Source organism: Scomber scombrus, chromosome 23 (genome assembly GCF_963691925.1).
Source record: "Scomber scombrus chromosome 23, fScoSco1.1, whole genome shotgun sequence".
Taxonomy (NCBI): Eukaryota; Metazoa; Chordata; class Actinopteri; order Scombriformes; family Scombridae; genus Scomber; species Scomber scombrus.
In genome coordinates this window covers 9,298,667-9,319,379 of record NC_084992.1, presented here as the reverse complement: position 1 = coordinate 9,319,379, position 20,713 = coordinate 9,298,667, and positions in this window count along the sequence as shown.

The following is a 20,713-nucleotide window of genomic DNA, read 5'->3' as shown; positions in this document are numbered from 1 at the left end:
TCTCTCAGATTGGCTTGCTGCTGGATGTCACACTGTGTGGGTTGCCGGTGAACGTTTGCGAGCGTAGCAGCAGATGGTTGCCATGACAACCCGGGCCTACACATCCTACCAGGCATTCCCACTCAGTGAAACACCCTTTCTCTGACAAGTTGGAGAGGTCCGCGCACACATGGACACACACACACACACACATACATGCACATTTACACAGTAAACAAACACACACACAAAAACATGCACACACACCTGCACGCACACTATGTTAAAGGGGTGACAGGTTTTTCTGTTATGCAGTGTTTTATTTCTAGGAAGCTTTTTTTCCCCTCCATTATTTTTTTTTTTTTTTCAAAATAAAAAATGAAAAAAGGTGATGCCTTAAATAATCCTTTGGTTTAAAAATATATATTTTTAGCCGCTTCTCTCGATGCTTCCTCCATCACATCAGAGCACCAAAGTTCACTTCTGAGCAACGACCGTGTTGCTCTGAAATCAGATGAAGCAACCTGTTTCAGCGGCATCAAAGGATGCATTATGAAAATTGTTTTCATTCAATAACACATTTTGAATTCTTCACACTTCTGCTCACCTTCTGCCACCTATTACATAAGCCTCCCCTCCTCTCGGGGAAACCAGTTATCCATGCACCAATCTGCACTCTGTGGAACCATTAACATGAAACGGTAAGTAGCCTTCGAGGGGTTAGCAATCAAGTGCAGGAGATATCAATCAAAGGAGTTGTCTTATATAATAATTACAGGTTTGCTCTGACAGCTGTGAGACTTTCAGGGAGAAAAGTTTTGTTTAAAAATAAGAACATTTTGCAGCAGATTATGGCTGATTTATCTGACAACTTCAGACAAGATTTTACACGCTTCACTTGCACAAATCAAGAGGCATCATCATCTTTATATTAGGAGTCAAATACTTTCAAGGTGTGCTTCGAAAAAATAAACTGTGTGTGTGACTCTGTGTGTGTGGGCCTCCCCATCGTATATCTGGAGCCAACCACCACGCAGATCCACAGTCCGATGACCCAACCACACACACACAAACCACACAAGGCTAAAAGATCAGCAGAGAGAGAGAGAGAGAGAGAGCGGGAGAGAGAGAGAGACCCAAGTGTTTCACTAGCCATTTCCACGTCCGCCTTACATAAAATACAACGCTGCCCACACACACACACACACACACATACACAAAGACTTATGTAATTCCCTCAGAGAAATAGAGAGACACAGAGAGAAAGAAAGAAAGAAAGAAGGAGAGAGGGAGAAACAGAAGAGAAAGATACAATGATGAAAAGAGAAAAAGCCAAAACTGAAAATTAAAGCCGGGTAAGGAAATCATAACTTAAGTGCAGGGTGCTGCAGTTCAAGCTGGCAGACTGGAAATGTAATAAGCAGAGGGGAGACGAACACTGTATATCTAACAAGGTGTTTTTATTCCAGCAGCAGCAGCGGGAACCCAGCGGGATATACTGAGAGAGTCTGATGCTGCCGAACACACTGAGCACTTAACAGGAAAGTAGATGAGGAGACAGTGAGGGCGCAAGAGGAAAATGGAGTTTTGGAAAACCCTAAAATACATCCCCTCTTCAGAGAGACTTGCTGAGTCGATGGGGGATGAATGCATACAGTTGAAACAGAAAAGCAACAAGTTGTTAATGTGTATTTTTTTTATTTTTTTATTTTTTTTGGGGGGGGTTTGGGAAGGAAACATCAGATTTCTTAGTGTAAAGGGCTGACTTATAAATGAGAAAAATATGACTAGTTTACACCTTCTTGCAGAGGAGATCTGGACAAAATTTGGACAGAAAAGCAAAACCGGGCAGAAGGACTGACCAAAGAGCTGGCTGAACAAGTGATGACGGAGTGATGGAGTGACTCAAGCACTTACAAAAGATCATGTTTAGCAGAAAACACAGCAGGCGCTACAGGTAGCTCATCTTTCTTCTTGCCACTTTTGTTAAGAATTTAAGTGCATTGGCACAAAATAAGCCACATGTCCAATTTAAGATCCTTTAGATGTTCGATTTATGCAAATTACAGCACCAGCCACCATTCATCAAATGCATCTGTTAATCAGTTATGTGCACAGTTTTTTTTATATAACGAGCCAGTGAGATGAGAGCCAAGACAGAAAAAAAGGCAGGAAGAAGGTATGCCGTCCAAATGTATCTGAAGAGGAGAATAATAAAGGGTCAGAATAAAAAATGATTGGGAGAACAGTGTAGGAAGAGAAAGATCACAGCACACAGAGAGGCTCAGTCTGATGCAGATGGACGACATCATGCTGTCCAGATTTGCAGGACGAAGCAGTGTCCCTTCAGGCTGCAGAGAGGCACAGTGGCGCCCCCAAGGGATGGATGGTTTGTTTGAAGTATCTCTATATTTGGTGCCGCTTTTATGACACCTCTGTTGTGTTATGCACCAGTGAGGAAGAGGAGAATGTGAGTTGTGGATTTCCAGTGGAAACATACTGGATTTGTCCAAAGTTCTTCGTGAGAGCTGGACTTTCATCTATGTATACAGTTTTCTACTCATACCTAGTGCTAGTGAACACACCACCACATATTTGCTGTTGTGTTCAAGGAAAGAAACATGAAAACAAAGGATGTAACACTATTTTAAACAATTTTACTTTTAGATGATCATTATTGCAGCCAGTTTTTCACAGCATATCATATCTAAACATAACCTTTCAGAAGGGGTTTATAAGCTCTGCTGGCTATCAATCAATAAATAATTTAGCTTTATAGATAATTTAAGAGCAGTAGTTAGTTACTATAGTTTCTCACTTTCCAGGTAGGTATTTGTTTCCATTGATTTCAGTAAATAAAAACCAACTTATAGAAATCTGAAATCTGTGACTGCCTGAAAGATCAAAAAAATGGATCTAAAATATGAGTTCCGTAATGCAAATAGACTTATGATTTCAAGTTAAAGGATACAATTTTGCACATATGGGTGATCCAAGGGTGAATAAACATTTTCAGTCTGTAAAGTTTAACAAATTCTTAGTAAGGTGTGCCCTTTTTTGCTTTTTTATCTGTTTGTGTCAGCCTGCCTCTTCTACTGTCATTCTACTCCAGTCAGTGATTTCATACATTTCCCAGAAGCCTCCAGAGAAGGCACATGAACTTGTATACAGCTGAGTTTTATGCGTAGGTAGATAAAGCCATAATGATACAGATAGTAAGAGCAAAAGAGCGCATGTGCCCTTTAACACAATACATCTTGTAGCTGCATTGGTATATGGAGGCTATTGTCAGAGAATAAATTGGTATCCTTGCCAATCCTAATGTGATTTCTGATCATTAGTTCAAGAATAATGAGAGTAGAAAAACGCCGTTGCTCTATTGACACCAAAAACCTGACATTTTTGCACATTTTTATACAATTTATCCTTTACACACCATGTGTATCACACGTTATGCAGGTGGGAAATTTATTGAACTGTTGTATGTGTGAAATTGTTATTTTTATGTATATGAGCAATTTTTATTGAGCTGCTGCGACAAGACATCTTCCCCAGCGTGGGATTAATACAGTCTATCTTATCTTATTTAAGGTTCATCTGTTCTCTTTCACTCATACATTCAATTTCAGCTCCATTGAGGATGTTAAATCATTAATACTGCACATTATGTTTCGCCAGTTATCTGCAGCAAAAACATATACAACAGAGAACGTACCAGCATGAGTCCAGAGACAGTTACTGAGACCCTCGAGACAGCAGCAGAGGGAAGAAGAGGAGGAAACTGAATCCTTGACAACATCTCCCACCCCCTCCACACTGAGCTGATGCAGCTACAGACCGTACTGCCTCATCATCCACAGTGCAACGCAGAGTCTTCACAACTCTCCGGATACGTTTTCAGCACAAATGTCAACTCCAGCCCATAAACATGTGATGACAGTGATATGGAAAACAGACAGCGAGGTCGTACACTTTGCCCGTTGTCACATCTTACATACGGTGTTTCCATCTGGAGATCACTAGAGAAGCACATCTCCACTTACGAGTAAATTCACTGTGTATATGTTATGTGTATACTGTATGCATTTTGACATGTCCTTACATATTTCCTTGTAGGTTTCAGATTTTTGGTAAGTTGTTTATCTGACATAATCTGGGTCCATTTTTCTTTCTCTGTATATTTGGCAGTTTTTGCACACCTTCATGAAGGGGGGGGGGGGGGGGGGGCCTTTGGGTTAGTCAAGACACTTGAGGATGCCACTTTGGGCTTTAGGAAACACTGATCAACATTTTTCATCATTTTGTCTGTGCTCACCTTTAATATGAGTTAAAAGTGTGTACCTATGAGCAAGGTTTGGACCAATGGTGTTCCAGTATACAATTTAAACAAGTTTTATGTAGAAACTTGGAGCCTGAAAGGCACATACACTTCATCTTTTGCCCAGCAGTTAAACTTTTGAAATGAGAAATATTTGCATATTCATAGAATCTGGATGTTTTTTAATGAGGGAGAAGGATGAAATGCTGTTTTTAATGAGGTAATGACTATTTTTATAGAAAAAACATATCAGGCACAGATTATTATTAAAATCTGAGTATTTTTTATGTTTTAAAAAAACATGCCTGAGGTTGATCTTGAACCTTATAAAGTTCTCTAAAATGATAAATAGTTGGACACATGGCAACAGACGTCAGGTTTGACTATAAACTGACACAAACACAAGTCAAAACAGCTACTAATTATTCATCTCTATTCATCGTGTTTGGCGACAAACGCGTGCATCAGTCTGTAAAATCTCTCATTTGCACAAGAGTGACCACAATGGTGTCTAAGTATAGCCAGCAGCCCATCACTGCATGCGTAGGATGACTAATGGAACGACATAATTGCAGTGGGCTATAAGTATTCACAGGGGGCAAGGGTGGGCACGGGGGCCTGCTGACAGGTGTCCGTTTTGATGCCTTCTGAAAAAGTGCTGTAGTGATGGCACTCAGGGGCAGTGACAGGGAAGTGAGAGCTGTGTGTGTGTGTGTGTGTGTGTGTGTGTGTGTGTGTGTGTGTGTGTGTGTGTGTGTGTGTGTGTGTGTGTGTGTGACGAAGTTGTACAAATGCATTCGTATGAGTCAGACGCAACACTTGTGCTGTAGGAGAGAAGACGGACTGTTAGCATAACTGTGAATATTCATAATTTTAGAAGCATATCGGTTAACTGGTGGCGTGATTCAAAAGGGGCATTATTACAAATAGTTCTGTCAGACCGGTGATGTGTGTTTGTGTGTGTGTGTGCACGTGTGTGTGTGTGTGCAGCTATAGACTATCAATCATTGTGTCATAAAATCTTTAAACTGTCTCATATTTCTCCATGAATGCGCCACAGCGTCTTCCCTTAATTCTTCTCTGCTATGACGCTGAGATGAACCAAACCATCTCTAAAAATACTCTCCAACACTTTGAGAAAAACTGCTTTAATATTTTACATTCTGCATACCTAAAATCACTCACAGAGTATCCCTCTTTTGTTGGGAAAATAATAGATGATACATTTGAAATGTGAATGTTTTAACCTCAGAGATATTCTGAGGTAAAAATAAGTAAATGAGCATTACAAGTGTGTAGTCCAAATATACAACAAAGGTTTAAATTATTATTACAATATTAATCTGGATATATATATCACAATATGGCAACTGTATGCAATATTCCATGTAAAATAAACAAATGTATGTTCAAAGTAATAAACTTTAATTAGAGCTTTCTCAGAATAAATTTGAATAAGCGAAATTGGTAGAAAATAAGATTTCAATAAAGGATGGTATTCTCTAACCCATCGTCGGTTAATTTTTTTGTCATAACTTTAATGAAAATATAATTCTGTTACTGTGTTTGTTTGTTTTTCCCACATAAAAGAAACTACATTGAACAGATATTGAAAGTTTAAATTTATATTGGAAAAAAATCTACACAAAGTTTCATAGTTTTAAACATAAATTCAAGTAAGAAAACACTTATTTTAAGTTGCACTGCAGATTTTGCACAATACAAAGTTAATTGTATAATAATACTATAAAATACTATACTCCTACTAAAACTGGACAATTGGTGAGATTAATGAAAATGATGGAACTTTTAATTACGTGATCACACTAAACTCTACAAATGACCAGCGTTACTAATGCTCTGATCCATTGTACTCAAAACTCGGGGGGGAAAAAACAAACTCCGACTCGGTAAAGTGCAATGAAATTCTAAGTATTCGAAATTCTAAGTTGGAAATCGAGTTCATTGACAGAAACACACCTTATGTGACAGCAATATGACGACCAACACGGTGAAAAAGCAGAATTACCTTTTCATCAATGTTTAGTCTATGTAGTGTTTGTGTTGTGAAATATTCTTTGGTGCTTGATATAAGTCTGGGTGAGCATGAGGTATGAGTCTACTACTCTGTTCCTACTGCTCTCATTTAACGTGTGCTAATCTGAAGATCCTCGATAGATGATTGTGAAGTTCAGAGACTTGCCAAACATGCGGGTGTCCATGTTTTCCCAAGCAGATGAACTGAGATGCATTTATATTGGAAGTCAGGAATACCGACTCCGAACTATAAACTTCTGATTTACAATGGATAACAGCATTTAGAGGGAGCGAATGAGCAGTCAATAAAAAAACAGTCTTTGAGAAAAGCGCCAATCAGAGGCCTTAAGTGACACCTACGGAGGTGAAGGGCTATATGTGAATTGGCTTCATTGTAATTGATGCTTAGGCAATTGATGCTATGTGATATTTGATGATTATTATAATCAAGTTATCATATATATATAACCTTTTTTTCTGGTTTTATTTCATGTTTGTGAGCTTGTTGGTAAAATCTTGCAATACCAGATGTGCCTCTCTCAAGTTCATTTTTTCTTATAAGCCATAATTAGTTAGATAATTCCACTTGCCTCTGATTTTAAAGTGAAAACCAAAGATGCTGTCACTTCTCAAAACACAAAACAACTGAAATCATCTTGCCACGCTGTCAGATTTTGAATGCTGAATAGAGTCTGCCTCAGCTGCTTGGCAACCTTCACATTTTTCAGAAAAACAACAACTTGTATTTGGTGTTTAGACAAAGAAAATGTAAATAATTCTCAAGAGTCCAACTCTGAAATCCAAAAATCCTAATATTTGTGGGGGAACATAGGGATTCAAGCACTTAAAAAGGTTTTTTAACGTCATATATCCTGGCTTTTCTGATCTGTTTCGACCTCTCCGTGACTCTGAGTGATTCACAGTGTGACTAATGATGGATCGGCATGAGGAGCACTTCATACCCAACATTATTTTTGTGAAGGACTGTTAGGTAATGCCAGAGGTTTGTGATAAGTGAGAGTGAATAATACATCTGAAAAACATAGAGTGCTTTTTTAAGTTTTGCTGGGGAACCGCGTAGATGTTTAAGTAGGTATTTTACAAAGTCAGGGTTGGCACAGATTTCAGAGACTTAGCGTTCATTTTCAGTCCAACAGCCTTTTCTGAGCAAGTTTAATAACTAATCCTAACTATTTCTTCTCAATAAGATCACTTCAGCTCCAACAAACTATAAGAAACCAGGACATGGCAATGCTTATAAAATGTTTTTCAATAATCATCCCTAGTGGAAAAAAAGTATACTAAATGTTACTGCGCTACAGCACACATAAGTGTACTTGAGTCAAGACTATCAAATAGTGTAGGCCAAATTAAAGTGTGTTAAAATGAAAAAACATATTTTTGCACTTATTACACTTGAATAGTACCAAAGTTGTACAAAAGCCCAACTTTAATTTTATTATGTATACATGGCTGTGCTAAAATGTGCTTATTATTTTATGTTCGCTTGTGGTGTATATCATAAAGTAAATACATTTATAATGCAAATAGCACTTAAGAGTGTACATATAATCTCAAGTTAATTAATTGATTACAAATACATCTACATTAGTCAACTAGTGTGTTTTTACATGCTGCTTGAGCATTTTTAATATACTTCAGGTGTACTTGAAAACTCTTAAAATGTATTATATAGGAAACTTTAAAGGGTGCAACCAGTGTGCTTCAACATACTCTACGCCTGTAATCTCAAAATAATGTATTATGAACTACTCTGTATTTTTTTTCCAGACAGTCTTACCCTTATCGGACAGGGGATAGGAAACAAGGGGAGGAGACGGGTATAACATGCAACAAGGGTCCCTGGCTGGGATCAAACCAGTGACGTGGTGGTTGTGTGGCATGCACAGTAAATATGTAGCTACATGGGCACTGCAGCTATTTTTAGATACGCATGGTTAAAATCATAGACTGTAAATTGAGTAACGGACGTGGCCACCGTGACTTAACCCACTAGTTTGTGGATTCCCGTTTCAAAGCCTTGAGTTTGCATTTTGACAGTCGCCATCTTGGATTTTAGGAGCCAGAAGTGACCATATTTGGACAAGCGGGTGGAGCTAACCGTAATACTAGCTGCTATGTTGGTTAGCAATGTGCATTCACAGCATATGAATAACAGTGACAATGCTAATGCTAATTTTTGCTAGCAAGAAAGCAGGCTTAAAACAATTAAAACAAATTGTACTTACCGGACAAATCTTGACATCCAACTCCTTAGAGGTTTTCTTTTATGACAGCCAAACACTAAAAAAGACTTTTTAGGCAACCAAAATTTTACAATTAACTTTCATGAACTGAAAACAGCTACGCCTATACTCTGTGAATCTGGGCTTACACCACGGGTATATTACGCAACCAACGTTGTTGCCTGTGATGGCGCCCACCTGTCACTTAAAATGTAAATATACACATGTAAAACTTCACCCCCTGTATATGAATGGGGAAATGAGCTATAGAGACCAAAACCATTTGTTGTACCAGGCTGTAAACGTGTTTATTTGTGCTGTAAAGTTGGACATTTTAACACGGGGGTCTACAGGGATTGACTGGCTTTTGGAGCCAGCCTCAAGTGGCCATTCAAGTGGAACTGCAGTTTTTGGCATTTACACATTGGCTTCATTGTCAGCCCCAAAGGCTGCTGTGTGGTTAAAATATGTTGAATTATGTCCAATACTTCTAAATAATAGATTTCAATGAATACTGTGTTATCAGTTCTATTGTGTAAAATACAGTTACAAATGAACATTCAGAGTTTACAACTTTAAGAAGTATTGCTTAAAGTATTTTTTCTTTCTTAGAACATTTGAGTAAAAAAATACTAAAACATAACACAACAGGTAAAACGTCACACAACTGAGTATTTCATGAAAGCATAAAATTAATATACTTTCAATCTGTATCAGTGTATTATGACTATTACTACTACTATTATGTTAATGGTGTTTTAATACACTTAATTAAAATATACTTAAAAAGTATTCAAAAGCAAATATCTTAAAAGTGTGCTTTAAATATTAAATTTTACTAGAAATATATTTCACAGTAGTGTATTTATTTAGTACACTGAACTGAATTATGGTGTGGTTGAGTATTTTACGATGGCATCAAAATAATTACACATTCATATAAATGTACTTGAAACATACTTTGCAAATTTTCAATACATTTTAAATACACTGAAGTACATGAAAGTACATGTAGTGTGCATGAGTTTTTCCACTTGGGTCATCTATTAAAAAAACTTTCTATCATTGTCCAGGCCTCTCTACGCTCTCTACACGCTTGTATGAATCATCTCAGAGGAGTTTTTGACAATGACAATGAAGGATCACTTTCATCCTCCATTTTCAGGCTGTGTTAGAGTGACCACAAGAGGACAAAAGCCTGCATTAATATTGTACTATCTGAAGCGGCCGAGGGGAGGGAGGAAGTCAATTCAAACCACTTTGTTCTCCAGGTTCTCTTCTATCACCTAATTTCTAACGTCTAACACTTTCTAAAAGCTTTTCCAGATGTTTAAGCCATCTGTTGATTCAGATATCTGACTCATATCACAACCACAGTTACCATAATGAGGCTCAGGTGAGGGTTTCTTGACTCGGAGCAATCATCTGATGTTAAAGAACTAAGACTGAGAAAAATAAGGAAATAAGCCTCAGAAATACATAGGCATGGTTTTTCGTGGGGGGATTGTGACGATAAAAACACAGTTCCTGATCTTGTTATAGCACCCAACAGTCTTGGTGTTTCAAACCTCAACAGTGAACTGTGTTGAGCCTCAAAACAACAATGAGCTAGGAGGAAGTGAAGAGATTTGGGGACACTAATGGGTGCTTTAATAAAGTCTTGTGCTGTATCTTTTTTTTCTTAAACTGAGGGACACCACCTATTTTATATATATGGTCTAGGAAAATCAAGGTCATCAAGTTTAATGAAAGATGCGTTTGAGTTGCATTATGGGCAATGTAGGGTGCTGCTTTTTCAGAGTTTGATCCATAGCGGTGACACGTCAGGACATCTCGGCCTTTGCTGCATTTATTTGAAATAATCTTTATTTAACATGGTTACTCACAAGTCCCCCAAGTTTAAACAGGTAATGTTTATGTTAAATATTCTGTCTTTAGTTCCCTTTAAGTGTTTTGATGTGTGCACATGTGACGTAAAAACTGTTAAAAGTACTGACACTATGTGTATTTTGAGAAGATGACAGGTATTCTGAGACTTTTTCTTCTTTGTTCTCCTATCATTGAAAGTGCATCATGTTGTCACAAATTGTAGCTTATACTTTGTAAAAATCCTGTTTTTTGAAGTATACAATGCAGAAAGAAGGGCAGAGTTTATGAAAATGAAACACAAAATTGCTGGATTTCCCCTTTGAGCTTGTCTCAAAGAAAACGACAGCTTGCTGGATTTGCTGCAGTAAAAAAAAAGATGGAAATCTGCACACCCTGTATCACTTCATCAGTTGTGGAGAGCGTGCTGTACACTGTGTTAACAGAGGGGTTATTTGCGGCCAGGATACAATTGGATTTTCACAGTGGAGCGCTCGAGGCAGAAAAATCTTTATCTTTCAGCCTAAAATGTTGTGTAATTTGTTGATTTTATTTTAACACAGTATGAGGACATTTCTATGTTTGGGTGATTCCTGATACTGTGATGCACCAAACTGGATGAAATTCAATATTAAATTAATCCATAAGATTATATATGAGCTTTTTACAACTTATACAGTTACCCGTTCAGAACCGAATAATGTTCCAAACACACAAATAAAAAAATATATTGTAATGGTGTTTTTCTGCTCTAAATGCTCTCATAAATCATTACCAATAAAAAAATGGTCCGAAGAATCTGTAAGCGAGAGTAAAAATGACAATACACAGTCTTAAGAGACCTTTTGAATAGTTAACTCTTATCAATAAAGTGATGCTTTAAAACACATTGCATATATATTTTTAATATTTTAACAACCCCCCCCCCCCCCCCCCCGACCTTTACAGTGGATGATTTTTTTTTTTTAGCAAAACCTATAAATCTTTCATATATCAACATGTTTCCTTTAAACACAGTTTAAACACAAATTATGTACTGTATTATCTACAATATATTTATCAGATTAAAATGTGTCTTACTTAAAATGTGCCTCCTTGCCCCATGGTTGCTGAAAAAGGGGCAGCACCTCCACTGCAGTCTACTTTAGATGATGTGGAACGCTGTGATTGGCTTACAGAAATAAGTTTGTGCATTCGGGTGGAGTCAGATGACACCTGTCATAGATCCTCACATCCTAGAAAAGTTATTTCCATCATAATGGTTAGGGGGATTAGGATAATGTCATTAAAAAAAAAAAAGATAATGCAACATTACTTAACTAAAAGCTGCCATCATACACGCTAAAAAAATTAATTAAGAAAAGTCTTTGGCTGAAAAATAACTGCAACACTTTACAGTAATGTGTTTTTCTTGAATGTCAGCCATCATTTTGTCTGAGTAGCTGCCAGAGTTTTCAAAATGGTGGACATTTACATTGGGAATGAAACTTATTTTCAGAGCTGGTCTATCTGTGTTGTGTTGTGTCGCGCGATGACACAATCCCTGAGCGGCATTGGGGGAAGCCTGCCATATACATGAGTCAGGTTACTGTAACGTGTCTGTCTGTGCACCACTTCCAGCACCAAGGACAGACTGCTCAGCAAAGGACTGAACTCTGTCCAACAGCTCTGAGCGTCATGCTCGGGCACTCTGTGATCACACTCCTCCTACACGACACAGGACAGACTGCAACCCCCCCTACACGCACACATATAAATACACACACACATTTGGTCATGTCACCTCTCAGAAATTCACATGTCACTCCACGTTCAAAAATCACAGACTCCATGTAGGTACAGGCTGGATAATCACAGCGAGGGCTCGTAACGCAATCAGTTATCTGCAACAAAAAACCTGGAAATCAGCAGTCATGTAAAGTCACAAAATATACAGTAATGTGCCTCTCAGAATTAACGAGCACAACAACAGCAAGGAAGTGAGAACATCACTTCTACTCCCACGCAGGCAGGATGGCACTTCAGTTTTAAAGTTATGTAACAGCCCAATGGTGTGAGATTACATTCACTTTGCCCTCCAAGGGTAGACACGAGATCAGGATACTCGGTAAAATGAAAGTCTGAGTGGCTAATTGAACACCATTGTGGCTGGTAAAGGTGAAGCTGGGCTAAAGCACAGACAAATAAATGGGCACAAGTTCACCTCTAAAGCTGCGACCAAGCAGATTTCAGTTGTTGGAGTTGTTTCACTGTGTTGCTGCATTTGATTATTGACCCACGCAGCTGCAGGAAAAAAACAAGCTGAACTTATTGCTGGTGCATGCAGAGAATCAAACTCTCACGCTGCATGAAAACCTGCAGCGTTGCACCCAGATGTTGACAGTTACACCAAAAGTAATGACACTGATTAAAATTGTAAGAAAGCCTCTTTTAACAACCTCAGCTTAAACCTGTGGCTACCATTAACTTGGATCTTAACACGTGCACCTTTTTATCATGAGTAACATTTCTTTACACTTTTAAAATCCTTCATATTTCTCTTCTGCAGACTGAAAACTTCTCTTTTAATGAAATCAAAGCTCTACTTTGACTTTGAACAGGCTGCATTGTGGGATACCTCACCACTGACGCAGACCTATAAATGTCCTGGTCACAAATTGATTAATTGGCAGTGACTGAATGTCAATGGGGACACACGTGCATGAATCATCGTGCAGCATTGTTTACCACGTAGCCCCCCCACCCCTCTTGCTGACCGGAAACTACGTTAAACAACAAACGCCAACGCGCTTTGAACTAGAAAACAGTAAGAAACCTTCAAAAGGGAGGAGAAGATATTAATACAGATACTGTAGCCAGCAGCCAACATGCGTCTGCCAACTCTCCAGGAACTCTCGCTGCACCTTTTTTTTTTTTTACTTTCATGCAGTCTATTTTTCAAGCAGTGCCAAACGCGTAACTTTGTTCCAGCGCAACGCCAAAATAACTTACCTTCTCCGTGAAAGGTGGGAACAGGTGCTGCACGGCTCGGTGCGTGGTCTACGGTCTAATTAGGCGTCCGCGAGAGTTGAATGGTGGTGTGTGTGAAGACAGAAGTGTTGAGCCTCTGGGTCGCGAGCACCATGCTGTGTGGGGATACACAGGCTCGTCAGGAAAATGCGCGCAACACTGGTGACAAGGCGGAGGAGCGCATTTTTTAATTCTGTCTGAGCATGTGAAGTGATACACAGTCACAGCAGAGACACTGCAGAGACCCCCTCCACACACTCTCACACACACACATCACCTCCCCACACATATGGACTACCGCCTCCCTGACTCTGACACACACACACACACACACACACACATACACGCACTCAAACTCTCACACACCAAACCTTTATCAGTATGCAAGTGAAACATTATAGACCACTTTTTCCAGTTTTCCTGCAATAATCCTATAATATTGTACAAGAACTAAATATGCAGATGTATTCATGAAACTTTAAGCCTTTATATGAATTTTATAGTGATGCCATAAAACATAAAAACTCAATAAAAGGACGAGAGAAACTCCACATGCACAAAAAGTAAGATAAGAATGATGATTTTGGACATTATTAAATGCTTTAAAGGCAGCATAATCTCTACATTTTTATATAAAATCATATAATAACTTTATACCATTCACTGTAGGAGATTCTAAATAACCGAGTAGCCACTAAAACCACCTACTCATAACACTCCTCCATTATGTAAATACTTGTATGCAGCACTTTTCAGATGAGAAAAAAAACAGATGAGATTCTAGAAAATGCTGATTATTTAAATTACCGTAGCAGTGAGGCACATGAGATAGATAGATAGATAGATAGATAGATAGATAGATAGATAGATAGATAGATAGATAGATAGATAGATAGATAGATAGATAGATAGATAGATAGATAGATAGATAGATGTGTTACAGTAGCAGGTTATGCAAATTGCACATGCATATCAACACCAAAAGAGAGAGATATATATCTATAAACATAATTAAATTCAAACAATCTACAGTATAAACACAATATACTAGAATTTACTATAAATATTATGAAATACAAACACAGGATAACATATTGGACACATGTGCAAAGTAGTTAAAAATGCATTGAGGTAGAGTAGGAGTAAAAAGATGTGCAGCTTCACATGAGCAAAGTTATTAAAGGAGTAAAGAGCAGAGTGTAGTTTGGTTGAGACATAAATCAAAAATATCTCATTCCTCTAATAATGTGCCCATGGGAAAGCTGTTAGATTTGTCATAAAGCCGGAACTGGACTTTGACGCACAGTGCGCTTTTTTTTCTTCTTACTTTCTTTCTTTCTGAGAGCTATTTCTGGACTGTTGCATCAATCATCTTTTTTCTTTCCTTTTTTTTCTTTTATTTATTTTTTTAACAGGTGCAGGGTTGTGGTTCCCCGTTTTGGCTCTGGAGGGCGCCACAGGCCGTGTGTTAGATTCATCTCCATGGCACCACTGATGTGTTGGAGGAGAGAGATGGCACAGTGTGAAGGACAAAAGGAGAAAGTTTAGTAGCTGCTGCTGTTTTTCTGCTTCATGATGCTGATGGACCACTGAGGGGTTTTGAACAAACTTTATTAGCACTTAATATCATTGACAGAAATGACACAACAAGTAGTGTCAAACAGAAGCAACTAAACCTGAGACGTACCACAAAATATAACATTTAAACATTCATCACACACAACACATAGTTTGTTCAATACAGTATAAATGCATAAACATAATTTTATGGTTAAGCACTCAAAGCATTGGTTAAAGTTAGGGGAAAGATTATATTTAAATATTGAAAGGTCTAACATGACTTGAAGCATTGAGACAGGAAGTCCATTATCCTTCCTCTTAAATCAAAATCATATAATCGTCTTAATATGTCTGTTAAACTCAGAATAAGATGCTTGCTCCACTGAATGTTCACATAATCCTTAAACCAGTTATCCAGACTGGAACAGGCCTTCACCCCGTCTGTATTTTCCAGTTCATTTAAGGTCTTTTCGCTGACAACATTATGACGTGTCACAGCGGGAAATGCACAGATGTAAAACTGGCTCACTGTCACAACCTAAGTGCAACACTTAAATGGAACCAGACGTCGTTAATGATATTAGTAACACCTGTACTGTTTGGATACTACCACAAGTCAAAGTGTCTGCTGTGTTTTACTGCTACAGATACAGATGTGTGTAATGTGTTTGATTTTGCTTTAAATTGTCAAGTATGTCAACATCATAATCTGGATGATGTTAGAACTTTTGACATCAGGATGAATCCATATCAAGAAGATTTGTTATAGTTTGTGTTCGTTTTCTTTAATCTATGAGTTAACATTGCTGTAAATGATCCTTTATGAACCATGCTTACACTATACAGCCACATTCATGAATTTTTTTTCATTCATGAATTTGCCTTTTTTGCAGCTGCTCGACTTCTTTCTTAATTGGCTTCCAGTGCTTTATAGAATTGATTCCTTTAAGGCACTAAATGTACATCTTAAACATTTTAAACCCTTAAAACCACACCAAGAGCTCTTGGGACACCTGACCTGACCTGCACAGAGACCCGACCCCTGACCTAAAGTCCATCCAACACCTTTGGTCAGCCCAAACTGTGATCCAGGTCTTATCACCCAACATCAATGAACGATCTCTGTGCAAGTCTGTGCAGCCAGAGTCCCAAACCTCCTGGAGAACCTTACTGAAGGAGTGGCGGCTCATTGCCCATAGGTGCTCAGGTGTCCACATACTTTTGGTCATATTGTGAATCAGGAGAAGGTCAGATGTGAACTTGTTTCTTGCTGTTCTTCCCTAATCTCATCCTATTTCTGATTAGATTGAGTTTGAAGCAAAATGACGTCCCTTCTCACACATATTACTCATCATTAGTTTTTCCTAATTGCTTGGTGGTCTGCCAGCTCCAGATGTTGTTTGGTGTCTGGCAGTGGATTATCATTATTCTCTGGGCCTCCGCCATGCATCTTATGACCACATTCATTCCACCACACGTTCTTTAATCTAATTAACTTTGTTATTTTGTCCCAATAAGACTTGTTTTCTTGTCATTTTCATACTTCTCTAGGCTCTATTATCGCAGTTGATGAGTGTACTGTAACTGTGAAATCCTGACATTTTTGAAAATGATGACACTTACAAAATGATGGTTGGCATGAGTGACTGAATCAGTTTAGCTGTCAGTTTTTCATCTGTAATTTTAGTAGAGGTGGTGTTTGAAGGAAATTTCACTTTTTCTCTTTTTCCCCTGAGCTACATGATGTTTACATTGTGTGAAATATTCAAATCCAAACCTCCACCTCCATCATTTTAGTCCCATTTCCCTCAAATTTAGCCTAAAATATTTGGTATCTTTTGGATCTCCACTAAATAAAGTTTTCACTGCACAGCATGAGTCTGTAATGACTGCCCAATTAGTAGGTGAATGACATTTATATGTAAAGTTAAATACCTGCGTTTTCTTAGTTTGATCACAGATTCTAAAATTAACATTTTATCATTATGTTAAAAAGCTGCCCTTTATACTCCATCAAATAAAACTGTAGTCACGATTTTAGAAATACTGAAGTCAGTACTCAAAACCCCCTTAAGACAGTCTTGAAAATTAATGACTTGGATTTTCTTATGTTATTAATTCAATCTACTGTTCGATCATATTTTTTGCAAGTTTTATTTCAGCACTTATTATCTCAAGACAAAAAATTAAACCGTATGTAAAATACAGTCTCAGTGTCTCTTTTGTCTCTGCAGAAGTATCAGATTACAGATTATTTCCAGGAAATTTACCAGGAAATTACAGCTAGTCAGTGGATGTTGTGTTAAGATTACTTCATCATTTGTAAAGCATTTCCAGAAGAGGTAGCATTGACAGGATTGTGTTGGAGAAATACTGAATTCCTTTATTCCTTTTGTTGAAAGGAATATTTTTGACAGTTTGGAGCCTCAACAAATTTTGCTAACTCATAATTTCTAATCTTTTTTTTTTTTTAAACAGAGGAAACAATCTAGATATAGTGTGCTAATTAGTGAGCTTTAGAGAGGCAGGTTAGCAGGTTTGGTCACATTTGGACAGGAGACAGGCCAGCTGTTTCCCCTTTTTCAAGACATTATACTAAGCTAAGCATCTTCTGTCAATTAGTACTGGAATCAGCATAAAATTGTGCATGTTTTTAACTTTACTGGTTGCTAAAAAAAAGGTTCTCAGAAAAAAAACCAAGGACATGACTCCCTAGTCCATAATGGTAGCTACGCAATACTATTATCGATTCTGTCTGTATTTGTGAGCCAAAATACAAAATTGCAGCTGCACTGAGAGAACGTTTCCTATCTCGAACAGCAACACTAATGTACTCATGCACCCACAGAGACTATTTTCAAAAACTCAAATAGATAGATGGAAACATTTGGTGCGTCTGCCTGTTTCATATGAATAACTCATCTCTGACCAGAAATTGCACAAGACGCTGTATGTATTCCAAGGTCAGGATGTGTGATGTTTTCTTTCTAACGTCCCATTTTCTCAAGCTGCGCTCTGCTGAACGCCTTCAGGGGAGGAAACTGCTTCAGATGCTATGTGGCTCTCAAACAGTGTTTCATTGCTGGGTGTTTGCCATGTTAGGACAGCTTCGTCTCTGCAGCATCTTTCACATGCCAGATCACTGTGGGCCAGTTCCTACATCCGCTGAGTGGAAAAACCACTAGTGTGGCAATCTGCAGCCAGTTGGAAACCGACAGCGCCGAGCTAATGTTAATTAATTGGGACACACACACATGCACATGAGTTATCTCTTTCGATTTTGCCCTCTTGCTCCCTCTCGCTCCCTCCCTCTCTGCACAGACACACTCATGCCGCCCACAGCCCTTCAGAGTGTGAACTAAAATGGAAGTGATGTGTTGTGGTCTCAACGCTGTGCAAAGCAGCTCTGACTCACCCAGAGAGAAATGAGCAGGGGCACGGACATTGCTCATGTGAGATACTGTCAGTGTGTGTGTGTGTGTGTGTGTGTGTGTGTGTGTGTGTGTGTGTGTGTGTGTGTGTGTGTGTGTGTGTGTGTGTGTGTGTGTGTTGGGGGTGTCATCATGTTACACTCATGTCAAATACTGTGTTTGGGCTCATATCATATGCTGTCGGTGGGGAGGGGTTGGGGGGGGGTCATGGGGACAGGCGGGCGTGTTGCTGCTCAGACCTCTCCAAGCTCTTGAGGGAAGGTAAGATGACGGATGGCAGACAGGTAGCTGCATAGCAATAAGTGTCAGCGTGAATCGCTCAGAAAAGCTGTGTGTTTTGTGCTTCTGTCCTCTGGAGTTACTGAGTGTGAGTGTGCGCTCATCCATTTTTAACTTCCACCTCTATTACAGCAGAGGTTGAAGCAGTGGTGGAAAGTAATGAAGTGCATGAACTCCAAGTATTTCCATATTATGCTCCTTTATTCTATATGTTTAATCCAGTCTCTAAAACTTTCTGTGCATTTTGCTGATGATGCTTCTCTACTTTTAAGAAACTGATTTGAATGCAGGACCTTTTCTTGCTATTATGCTTTTTCTGAAATAAAGGATGTGAGCAGACTTCTTATAACCCTTAAATAAGAATTCAAGTTTGTCTCAAATTCCATCAGCTAAGACTCTCACATGCATATTTCCCACAATCGCTGGGGGGAAACAGGCAGAAGAGCTGACTTGCTCGTCCATGTCCCCTGCCCTCTGTTTTCCCTCAGTCTGTCTGTTTGCCTCCCTTCATCAGAGATCAGTCGTCAGCTGCACGGCTCAGTGACGCAGTCGAGTCGACACATCGTTCACGTCCCCCGGACCCACGAACTGACAGCTGAGTCGCAGAGTCAGGACTGTGTGGCCGCAGCGTGACCGCTGAGGCCAACAAAATCGGACACTGGAATACATAAATTTGACGATGCTGTGATCAGTTATGATCCTCACGTTCAGCCAAAAGCAGCAGCTGTTATACAGAATGAGATCTGAGGGTGTTTGTAAAGCAGACATGGGTATACAAGAAATATGACCTGGTTCATTAGTTCATAGTAGACAGTTACAGAATGTAGAAGTAGGGTGGATGTCTTCATCACCTAGACATAAAAACAAAGAAATCAATTATAAAAACCCGAAAGGAAACATACTGAAACTGTGTGATATGAAAGTACGGCTTTGAGAATCATTGACGAACAATCATATGATCTTGAAAGCTCTGGAAAATGTTAGTAAGAGGACTTTGAGTTGTGTCGCCAACATCAGTTTTTAAGGTTAAGAGTGAGCTTGGTTTTTAAGTCAACGTGAACAAACATCTCCATCTCCATCTCCATGACAACAAAGAAAAGTCCAAACAGTGATGAAGTCTGATGTGATACAGTTGGAAACTCTTCTGACAGCTGGAATCTCAAGGAAAAAAATCCAATTCGTGGACTTGATTTGTCGGGACTTGTTTTGTCAAACAACATTAAAAATTGTAAAACAAAATACTGTAGAGCAGGTTTTGCAGCTCTGAATTTAAAATGCAGATAGACTTTTGAAAAACATTCATATTTCCCAAAGGCTCCCTGTGGCGCCTCCCAGAAATCAAAGCCTCAAACCGAGTGTGTAAAGGATGCAAATCGTGAGTCGGGATATTAATAACTTTCATTTTTGTCATCATATATAAGTCACTCAGCTTCATCTTTTTAGCTGACTGTATCCATCGTTCTAACAAGCCTGATGTTCAAGTGACCAAACATGAAGTCAGATTAAATATTTGTGCACTATTTCATGTATCACTGCAAACTATTTCAAAGCACATGAGTTTTGTTTTTTTGTTTGATGGATTATTTCTTTTCTTTCTGGCTGCCTTTGGTTTCAGTTCATGCAGGAAATCAGCGAAATGAAAATCAGCTTGCAGGGACATGAAACATGATATAGGGTCCGTTTTTTGAAATGATCCGAACCCAAAGGACAACTGGAGAGAAGAAAATCAATCTGAAGTTGATGGAGTGCTTTGGAAACAAATCATGAATAAAGAATACATGATTTTTTTCTCTGTCCACTGGTAAGTAGAGTTGTAAAATCTTATTAAGTTTGATTCTTGCAGATGGTCTAAATGCTTGTTTTGGATGCTTTCCCACTACTTAAATTGCAAAAATGAGAAACTATAAATTCTTGTATTTTGATGGTAGTTGATTAAATTCAATGTCACTATATAAAAGCTTAGTTTCATTTAAATACCAATAAGTGGA